Below are 11,694 nucleotides of genomic sequence, written 5' to 3'. Positions count from 1 at the left end.
GTGTGTATATAAAAATTAGTGTTCAGATCTGGTTTTGTATTTGCCAGAATTTCATGTGAGATTCACAAATCAGTTATGGGTTTGGTGGATCCCCTTACCGTCATCCCCACATTACATAGCAAATTCATTATCCAGGGCGACCCTAGACTGTGAGAGAAGATGCTGTGATTTGCATTCATAGTTATAGTTGCATAGTGCAGTTGACTAGTTTTAAATACAGGTACATATTTCCTGGGGAAAAAAATCATTTTGGACAGTGTCAAATGCAGACAATATCCCTAAAAATAAAGTATAGTTAACATTATGAACTGCTTTAGCTCTGCACTAGTCAGAAAACTTTCTTTAATACCCAAAATGTGAGAACGTGTCAACTATAAAACCTGCTGGAGAATGCTGTAGGTGGAATTCCTCATTCTTGTCAATGATGGAAATAGGGAACATCAACTCTCCACTGGTAGTGTATGAACAGAAGTGGAAATCAGATGAGCAATGAATGAACAATTATATTGTGTAACCTCTGGCCCTGAGACTTCCATTTTCATTGCCTAAAGATACGCACTGAAATTGCTTTTGAATCAGACAGCTAGATTTTCACTGGAACCATGATCAGGGTGGTTAAGTTGACTGTTTATCACTTAGACAGAACAAAAAAAATCAATAGGTTAACGCAGATAATGTAATTTTTTTATGTACCAGCATTTCACAAAATGGATGTGATTCTTGTAGTCCTTGGGTCCTCAACCGGAGAATCCATGCATCTGAGTGATTTCATTAACGCAGGGGGTCCACAACCTTTTTTTTTTTTTTACCTGTAAGCAACATTCAGATGAAAAGGGAGTTGGGGAACAACACAAGCACGAGAAATGTTCTTGGGGTGCCAAATAAGTGCTTTGATTGGCCATTTGTTAGCTCCTATGTGGACTTCCAGGAGGCTCAATTTTGCAGTACATCTGGTTTTTATGCAACCAAAACTTGCCTCCAAGCCAGAAATTTAATAATAAGCACTTGGTTTGAGGCCACTGGAAACAACATCCAAGGAGTTAGTGAGCAACATGTTGCTCACACGCCACTGGTTGGGGATCATTGCATTAAAGAAAAATAAATTAGATACGCCCAACCTGCAGGTCCTATTTTTTGTCTTAGTGCCCCTTAAAGGAATTGTTCAGTGTAAAAATAAAAACTGGGTAAATAGATAGGCTGTGCAAAATAAAAAATGTTTCTAATATAGTTAGTTAGGCAAATATGTAATGTATAAAGACTGGAGTGACTGGATATGTAATATAACAGCTACAACACTACTTCCTGCTTTTCAGCTCTCTTGGTTTACACTGACTGGTTACCCTGGCTACCAGGCAGTAACCAATCAGAGACTTGAAGGGGGGCCACATGGGTCATATCTGTTGCTTTTGAATCTGAGCTGAATGCTGAGGATCAATTACAAACTCACTGAACAGAAATGTACCATGTGGCCCCCCTTCAAGTCGCTGACTAACTCAGAGTTATAGAGCTGAAAAGCAGGAAGTTGGATTCTGGCTGTTTTATTAGACATCTGTTCACTCCAGCCTTTATACATTAAATTTTTGGCTAACTAACTATATTAGAAACATTTTTTATTTTGCACAGTCTATCTATTTATACAGTTTTTAGTTTCACACTGAACTATTCCTTTAAGACACAGAAGTTAAGCTGAAGCAGGGAAAATGTTATACAATCCCCAACATATATTGCTAAAACAAGCCCCTCCCACAACCATAAGCCACACCCTTTGTTATAATAAGCCTCACACCCCAATACTTTCTGGTTTCACTCAATTTAATGCAAAACCATTTTGCTATTTCCATTTTGGGATGTCCTTCTAATGCACAGTTTAATGCCCAGTATGCATAGATTAAGTATGTGACCTGCAAGGAACCCAAAGCGAAAATTGTGCATTATGACTTTTCTTGGCTGACAATTCAATTCTGCAAACACAGCACCTTGCCTATGTATTGTGTTTCATAACATAGCACAACCCCAATATATTCTATATAACCCAAGATTATTTCACATAGTGTATATATATATATATATATATATATATATATATATATATATATATATATATATATATATATACTCTCACTATTCTGTTATGCTGTTTAATACCTTCATTTTCTATTTTTGTTTCCCATATTTTCTTCTTCTCTCCTTTTCTCTACAACACTCTCTGGTGTCCCCGTCTTCTTTATCACTCTCTATAACTCTCCCAGCAATCTTTTCTCTCCTTTTATCTTCTCTATAGTTAACTATATTTTATTTTACCTCTGCATTTTATTTGCATGCAGAAGTGGAGAGGAGCAAAAGAAAGTTCTGGGATTCAAAACACTTGCATCCCCGCTGAGGGGATGCTATTTCACAAAAATAAAGAAGTGAAGGGATGGCTTTATTTTTGTGAAATAGCATCCCCTCATGTAAAAATGAAAGGGCATTCCTTCTAGTAATAATGCTACTGCAGAAATATTACTGAATGGGTCTGTGCTAAAATGTTTATATATATGCCCACTGGGAGACACAGGAACTGCAGTCTTGATAATGAATTTGCTTGATAATGTTTTTGCAAGTAACCTTTATCTTGTTATCATGACAGTTTTGATCCCAACATGCCCTATTTTGGTACAGCAACCTGAACTTCTAGGTCCAAATTACTAAAGAATCCTTTATCAGTTTGCTGCTTACATTTACCTATGGAAACAATAACACAACTTCTTGGGTGAGTTGGGCCACGGAATATGGGCTACTGTAGTGAAAAAAATGTTATCGCCAGGATATCAGGTTTGGTCGATGATAAACCATGCATCCCAGTGTCAGTATCTCAATAAATATTGCTCCATTAAACCTAGTGAAGGCAAATTTAACATTCATAAAATCCCCAAGACCAAAAATTTCGCTCTCATTGGGTCACCCAATGTAAATTCGGAAAATGAATTAGTTTGTTGTAAGCAAATAGGTTCATTGCTATGATTTTCGACCCCACATCCATAAATTCTTCTGTATTCTTACAGTTCTCCATTTCACTTCCTTTAGAACACACTACAAAAGACTATACAATAATCAATATTCAATTTACAAAGCAAAATTCATGTCTCCCACCAGCAATGCAAGAGTGAGCATGAGTGATTGTTATTCCATTTATTTGTCTTTGAGGTTCCACTCTTACATTTAAGCATGAAAAATTCAAATAGTAGCCCAATATTGCCCCATGTCAGTTTACAACGGGTTCTTTTTGGGTAGGAGCCACAACTGGTCGTTTTGGATATTTAATTGTTATCCTGTGTTCCAACATGTTATTATAAGGAACATATTAGGAGTTCCACTGTCTCCTTTGTGGGTCTGTCTTTAGAATACAGTGGTCATGGCCCTCTTGTGGCAAGATGATTTGGCATATTCATGGTAAAGTTGAGGGGAAACTACAGGTTTACATTTTCAAACAAGGTTTCTAAATGCACCAATGCAGAGAATGTAATAATATTAATGGCTTTGAAAAATAAAGGCAGTGACCTAATACCCAATTCCCACACTGTCAGCACCTTAAATTTTCAGCTAAAACTCATGAGTTCTCTTATGGTATTTTCACCATGTTCTCTAGAAGTTAATTATAAGTGAGACACATAATAAAGGGTTATCGAGGGCTCACAGACCTCAATCCCTTCAACCAATAAAATACACTCCATGCAATGAGTCACACCTGAGGATACGAGTCATTGAGCTCAGTATATATTTTCATATTTACATCTTCCAGAAACAGTACTTAAACGATTTTCACAGATAACTCATGCTGACTTTTACACAGAACACCCATTCAACCCTGTTCATTTGCCCCCAGTCAGCCCTGTCACTTGATCCATAGTCTTTGTATCCTCCTTGTGCCATGATGCTCAATTTATGCCCCCTCGAAGTTACATCTTTGGATTTTCAGCTACCGCTACATTAACCCAATGTATAGTTTTGCAATCCTAGAACATATCTTTCCAAGAGACCTGAATTATGGCTAATTCTTTATGACTAATTATATATGGGTTAGTATGCCTTTGAGTACAGGGGCATTTCATTTTAGAGCGTTACTTAGTTTGGTTTAAAAGAGATTACTCTGCTTGTGTCATATCTAAAAGCAATGCATGAAATGACATACAAAAAAAAATGTCTGTTCCCTACGGAAGAAGGTGCCATTGCATCCTGGGGTCTGACCATGTATTTTGCACTTAAATTTGGCAACTCGCTTAACATTACTGTGATATGGAAGCAATTATATCTAAGAAAGCTGCAACTTAAGAACACATTTAATATTAGCAGGGGAAAAAATGGGCAATAGGTATGCCAGCTTGTCCTACAAACAAAGTGCCTGGATTTAGAAGTGCATAGCAAATTGGAAGTGATAAGGCTGGTCATGATAGACCAAGGAAAAAAAAGAAGAAACAAAAATCAATCATTATCTGCATGGTCTTCAGCTTTTCCTGAATAAATAATCTCCACAGGGTTTTAGACAAGTTACGAGGTTAAATATCCATGCTCTTGATGAGACTCGCACACTTGATAAAGTATTGTTTGTGCTTATACTAAGATTGTGTCTTAGGAATATTCAACTGTTTTTGGTGTCTTGTTATCGGAAGTATTCCATCTGACGATGTTTTGAGATTCTTATCACTTTAGATAATCTTCCATCTTGTTGGGTTAGAACATCAGACTGTGGAGCCACAAAGCAGAGGAGTAAACCATTTCTAGCAGTCCTTTTGGAATCCACTCTTGAAAAGTCTGTGGAGACAAAATAGCACAATGAATGTTTAGAGACACTTTTGACACATTTTATTCAATTATTGTTATGTTTTGAAGTTGGTTTGTTTGTCTCTGTGTCATGGACCAAGTACGGTAAACCCTGGATGGTTCACAGATGACACTATGGGCACTTTTATCAGGAACCTAATAACTTTCTTGTAAGTGTTTGGAGTCTGGGAGGACACTTGAGCACCTGTAGGAAATCAAGCAGATACAGGGAGAACATACAAACATCTTGCCTGTATATCTTGCCTGTAATGACCCCTCAATTTCAAGACCCTGTTCCAAATGCGAAACTAAAACTATTCTGGCCCCTTACTATTAAAATAGGTGTCATTTTGAATATTGTCCATATGTCAATTTTCATTCATTACTACCACTCAAGCCATCAAGTAACACCCTAACATGTAAAAGACAGAATCCTGCTGTAGCAAATTTACAAGCTGTAGGAATAGAGAACAAATCATACATAAGGAAATAATGAAGATGTGTCTTTGAAGTGGTCGCTCTTTCAAGAATGTTTAAAAACTGCAGGCAAGGCAAGCAGGCAGTTGTGATGTTATTCACAAGTATCATACAGCATGAAAAAGTCCTGAGTCAGTAGTGCAATGCGAAATAAATACTATAGCAATCTGCATGTTTTCTGCACTGTGCACCCTGCCCAGAATATTTAAAGATTGCCACAGATCAAACCTGCCTTCATCCCATGAATTTGTCAGTGCTGAATTCACGTCGGCTGGGGAAGCACACAGGAAGGGGCGTAACTACAGAGGAAGCAGACCCTGTGACTGCAGGGGGTCCCAGGAAGTATAGTGGGCCCCACAAGGCCATACTTAATGAGTAATTTCAACATATATTTGTAAAACAGCAGAACCCCTGCAAATTTTGGGGGCTGTACATTAACTTCTAGATATGCCACTGCACGCAGGCATGCCCCCTCTTTCAATTGAGCAAGTTAGGGAGCATACAGGCTGCCATATTTGAATGTGGTGATCCTTCCTTCCCCTTTCTTTTCTTCCCTTCCTTTCCATTTCTTTCTTCTCCTTCGTTACCTTTCCTGTCCTTCCCTTTCTTTCTTTTAACAATTTGCAGCTATAATCAATGTACAACACCAGGCAATTTATATAGCTTAAAAATTAGGCCAATGTTTCTTAGCAATAGCCATTGGAATAAACAAGTGGAAACTCATCTGAATTCTGCTTGTCTCTCAGGCTCAGTTTCTGCCAAAAATTTTTTTTTGGATTAAGAATGAGGCAAACACATTTTTATTGAAGTCATTTCCAAGTTTGTTTTGAAGAGAGAGTGGTCTAAATTGTTTTCGGACATTACAAATGGGAATTAAATCCTGGAGATCAGTACACCCATATTTAGACCTGGGACGTTTATGAATAACATATGCAGGGTGCGGGATAGTCAGTGATGCCCTATATTATTGGCCTTGAGATAGGGCAAAGTGCAAAACCCAGCGCACATCAAAAAATCATTGGGACTTCTCCCATTGACTTATATGAAACCTCGACAGGTCTGAGATGCCGGATTTTCAGATAAAAACTTTTCCATCCTCGGGGTTTAATACATTCCAAAAAAAATTTTGATTTTTTTAAAAGTCTGATTTTAAATTGAAAAAAAATCATGAATTTTTCGGAGTTTAATGCATATCCCCTAAATCTATATAAATGGTTCCTTGCTAACTGCTGTGGGACTTCAATTAGCAGCTCATTTTGGCATGCAATTTACATGCGTGTCAATTTAGCATTTAAAGGCAGGCTGCCTTTGAGTAGAAGTAGTATATATTTTATCTCATGGTCATTATATATAAAGGTATGGGACATATTATCCGGAAATCCATTATCCCGAAAGCTCCAAATTATGGCAAGGTCATCTCCCATAGGCTCCATTTTATCCAAATACTGTAATCCAAATTTTTAGAAATGATTTCCTTTTTCTCTGTAATAATAAAGCAGTACCTTGTACTTGTTCCCAACAATACTTAATCCTTATCGGAAGCAAAATCAGTCTATTGGGTTTATTTAATGTTTACTTTATTTTCAGGTAGACTTAAGGCATGAAGATCCAAATTACAGAAAGATCCATTGTCCAGAAAACCCCAGGTCCCCAGAGTTCTAAATTAGAGGTCCCATACCTGTATGAACTTAAATATAAAATGTGCTCCTAATAATTGTGCTTCTGATGGATTTCTGCTGCTAACCATGTGAATGTGTATTTGATCCATTAATATTTGCAGATCTCCTGAGAAGGACAAAGAGTTAATTATCGGTTCCAAACATATAAGGGTGGGAGCGTTGACTTGTAAACACAAAAGATTTAAGGAATTAAGAAATGTCTGTTTATTGCTGAGTTCCCAAAGCTATGTTCCTGACCCTTTCAAGATTTGGCTAACATTTACAGTCTTGTAATACGGCTTTGAACCATATGCTTTGTGTGTGTATTTAGAGGTTGTATTCCAGTCTCAGGGGATGGTGCATACTGAATTTATGGATGAAATGTATCCTATTAAAATTAATTGTATATACACAAATGTTCAGTATTTGCTCCCTTAATATCAACAGGACTATATTCATAATATTAACCAAATCAATCCTGGCATTCTGTAACACTGCAGGGTTAACAGACCACTTCTTGGGGTCACTGGGTGCTAAATCTACAGTTTTATTCTACATTTTGTTTTCCATGGCTGCTTATAGCTAAAAATCCGCTCATCCATTGTAAGAACGAGGAGCTTTCCCAAAGGGTCCAGTATATACTACAGCTCTTTACTAAAGGTAGTGCAAGGTTCAAAGTGCAATAAAATATGGCCCATGGGAGAAATAAATGTGAAGAAGCAAGGGCTCCAATGCAGAGGGATGTGACCTTTATATCTAGTTTGCAATTCTGAGACATCAAGTAGCCAATCTGTCAAAGATCAAGACAAAAAAAATCAGCAAACCATCTTTTAAATAAATGCAGTTCACATAGTTGTGTTATTACACTATATGCTGTGTTCTTATTTATTCATTATTTTAGGTGACATTTACGTCTAATCTGTAGTAGCACCTGTAGTTTATTTCTCCCAGAATTCTGAGACAAATCTGACGTGAAGAATAATAGGGGCAGTGTTCACTCAGGCCGGAAAGTGAGTCCAGGTGATCGAATTAATTAGTCATCACCTGTGAAAAGGGGAGCAGGGTGTGAGCTTTTTGTCAAGGATTTTAAGAAAGAGAGGGGGAACTGAGGACGAAACACCAAAAAGACTATTTACTTTTTACTCTATTAGTTTGTGTTGCATTAATAGTGGCCAAGGCACGATAGAAAAAGCAGTGGACTTGTCTAATCTGGTTTCAGAAGAATGAACTGTAATTTGCAAATTTTGTATGGAATTATAAAAGAAGTGTGTGTGTGGGGGGGGGAATCCTGACACATATGATATGTGGTTACTGTACATAAGTTCCAAAACTCAACATCCAAGATGAGTACATTTATATGAACCATATTAAAATGGTCTTATTCATCAACTGCCAAAAATGGTGCATGAGACAGACATGTACCTGGTACCAATCATGTGCAAAATTAAGTGCAATGTTACATGGGGCAAATTTCATCCCAAGTGCATTTTAAAGGCTGAAATCTGCCCCTTTTGTATAGATAGGGTTGCCACCTTACTACCGGCCTTCCTATATATTTATCTTTTTTCCCTATTAATAACATTGGGATCAACCATAATTTTTGACGGGCCAGGTGGCAACCCTATCTACAGTGACAGACAGATGCCATTGAATCTCGCATGAGATATAGGGGCAAATTTACTAACCTCTGAAAATTCGCCAGCGATGGCTTCGCTCACAGTGCAACACTTCGCCAGGCATAGGACAACGCAAATTCACTAAAATCCGAAGTTGCGTCCAGGGCGTTGAATGCTGGCGAAGTTGCGCTAGCGTTATTGCACCAAGCAAAGCGAAGTTACACTAGCGTTGTCTAATTTGCATATGGCAGGAAGTTAAAGTTCAATGGACATATGTGTTGCAGCAAATACATTACATTACACAGGCCCAATGAAACCTTAATAAAAGAGAATAGAGTTGTTATATTGCCCTACACATGAGCCCAGTGTATAGTTTATGTGCCATATGTTAGGATATGTAGGGGGAAAGTGGTTACCCCAAAAATTTTTATACTCTTTTGAAGCCTATCACCTTGAAAAAAGGAAAAGATGCCAGCGTTTTTTGGGACTATTTTGAGAACTATTTTTTTTATGAACTCCTATGTAATCTATTGCATTTTGCCTGGTCTGATGTGGTGAAGGCAAGTCTGGCACAATAGGTAACGTTCAGTAAAATCTGCATCTTAGAGAATTTGTGTAGTTATGTCCATTCGCCAGAGCGCAAATTCGACAGGTGTTAGGGAGCGCAGTACCGCTAGAGTCTATCTCCTTCACTAGCGAAGTTACGCCAGCGACTGTTAGTAAATCTGGGAAGTACCAAAAATTTTCGCCTGCGTTAGTCACTTCGCCCTTTAGTAAATTTGCCCCTGCAAGGCCATTTTATCAACAGACTCATTTTAGTGGTTATAGAGGTTTTTAAAATAACAAATAAACTAAAACCACCAATGCCGTGTCATCCATTAAAAAATCTGAATACAATAAACACAAATAAAAACAAAAATGCAGAATGATCGGAATAAGACAATGAAAACCTCATTGTCATACAAACAGTAGCACAAAAAAAAAAACCGTGAAAAAACTCCAAAAGCCCAATTAAAGAAAAACAGTACAATTGGTTAAGGACAGCAAGCAATGACTTCTACGGTATATGAACTGGACAGCTTTTAGATGGCAAAGTTCCGTATTATTGTTTTTTCATGCTTTTTTATTTTATAAATTATGATTTCATGGTTTAGAGTAATTAGTATACGATTTGTAGCGGTAAAAAATATGATTTGGGGAAAAGAAAAAAATATGAATGTTAATAAATGGTCCCAATAGTCTGTGTGAGGCAGTATTGCAATTTTATTTACTGGCCATATCTTACATTAGCCAAAGGATCTGTTACACCCGACTTATACATTATTATGCCAATAGTCTCTTGCTACCAATCCTGTTTTTTATCCTGTTTTTATCGCAGTGTGGTACCTAACAGCGCTCTCCATATTAGCTATCATATCAGCTATATTGTTGTGCAGTCAGTTGTGCAGATTCATGAACTTGCTCTGAATTTTTCCAGTTGTCCTATTTGACCAATTAGATCAACATTTGTCATTATCTGAGTTTTCAGGTATTCTTTATCTCAGAAAAACTCCCAAAAAAAACAATTGATCTTAAATGTCTTAACTAATAGAAGGACATGGGCAGCATTACTTTTTCATTTTCCTGTTGATTTATATCAGTATCAATATTGACTAATATCAAGCTTTCCTAGTCAGTCAGTGCTAGATCCATTAATAAATATTCCTTTTGATTTGCACTAAATTCAATAAATCCAAAAACTGTTATAAATTGATCTTTATACAGTAGGTCAAACCATAATGATCCATTGCTAATCTGCTCCTTTTATAGTATATATGACCTATCCTGATATATCCTGGAAAATGTACAGTTGATTTCTATACAACTATCAAGCATTCTATAAATTGTGCTGAGTGTATATAAAGTGCAGGTTAAATGAACATTGTAAGAGAAGTGCTTTAAGAGAAGTATTATTTGCTACACTTTTAGGAAAGATATGGAGGCAGTATGCTCCAATGTATTGTTTCTTAAAGGAGAACTAAAGCTTAACTAAAGAAGTAGACCAAGGCAACCACAGCCCTTTAGCAATAAAGATCTGTGTCTTCAAAGATGCCCCAGTAGCTCCCCATCTTCTTTTCTGCTGATTCACTGCACATGCTCTGTGCTGCGGTCACTTACTGAGCTTAGGGTCCCGCTCACAATATACAGTACACATATAATATAAGGGGCCGATTCATCAAGCTCGAGTGAAGGATTCGAAGTAAAAAAACTTCGAATTTCGAAGTGTTTTTTGGGCTACTTCGACCATCGAATGGGCTACTTCGACCTTCGACTACGACTACGACTACGACTTCGAATCGAAGGATTCAAACTAAAAATCGTTCGACTATTCGACCATTCGATAGTCGAAGTACTGTCTCTTTAAAAAAAACTTCGACCCCCTAGTTCGGCAGATAAAAGCTACCGAAGTCAATGTTAGCCTATGGGGAAGGTCCCCATAGGCTTGCCTAAGTTTTTTTGATCGAAGGATATTCCTTCGATCGTTGGATTCAAATCCTTCGAATCGTTCGATTCGAAGGATTTTATCGTTCGATCGAAGGAATTATCCGATCGAATTTTCTGCGCTAAATCCTTCGACTTCGATATTCGAAGTCGAAGTCGAAGGATTTCAATTCCTAGTCGAATATTGAGGGTTAATTAACCCTCGATATTCGACCCTTGATGAATCGGCCCCTAAGTGTCACATATAAGTTACATAGTTACATAGTTAAATTGGGTTGAAAAAAGACAAGGTCCATCAAGTTCAACCCCTCCAAATGAAAACCCGGCATCCATACACACACCCATCCCTACTTTTAATTAAATTCTATATACCCATACCTATACTAACTATAGAGTTTAGTATCACAATAGCCTTTGATATTATGTCTGTCCAAAAAATCATCCAAGCCATTCTTAAAGGCATTAACTGAATCAGCATCACAACATCACCCGGCAGTGCATTCCACAACCTCACTGTCCTGACTGTGAAGAACCCCCTACGTTGCTTCAAATGAAAGTTCTTTTCTTCTAGTTTAAAGGGGAGGCCTCTGGTACGGTGATCCACTTTATGGGTAAAAAGGTCCCCTGCTATTTGTCTATAATGTCCCCTAATGTACTTGTAAAGG

At 37.5% G+C, this 11,694-nt stretch overlaps 1 protein-coding gene across 1 annotated transcript in view; it reads right to left on the bottom strand.

Annotated features, from left to right (window-relative positions):
• Nucleotides 1-3,153: 3,153 nt before the first annotated feature.
• The window catches only part of twist2.S (twist family bHLH transcription factor 2 S homeolog), a 52,442-nt gene continuing 43,901 nt past the window's right edge, over nt 3,154-11,694 (bottom strand). Inside the window, exon 2 of the mRNA XM_018250117.2 lies at nt 3,154-4,788. The gene's annotated coding sequence lies outside the window, so the exon portion shown is untranslated. The remainder of the gene's footprint in view (nt 4,789-11,694) is intronic.

Source organism: Xenopus laevis, chromosome 2S, assembly GCF_017654675.1.
Source record: "Xenopus laevis strain J_2021 chromosome 2S, Xenopus_laevis_v10.1, whole genome shotgun sequence".
In the NCBI taxonomy this organism is placed as follows: domain Eukaryota; kingdom Metazoa; phylum Chordata; class Amphibia; order Anura; family Pipidae; genus Xenopus; species Xenopus laevis.
This window is presented reverse-complemented; position numbering and strand designations above follow the sequence as displayed.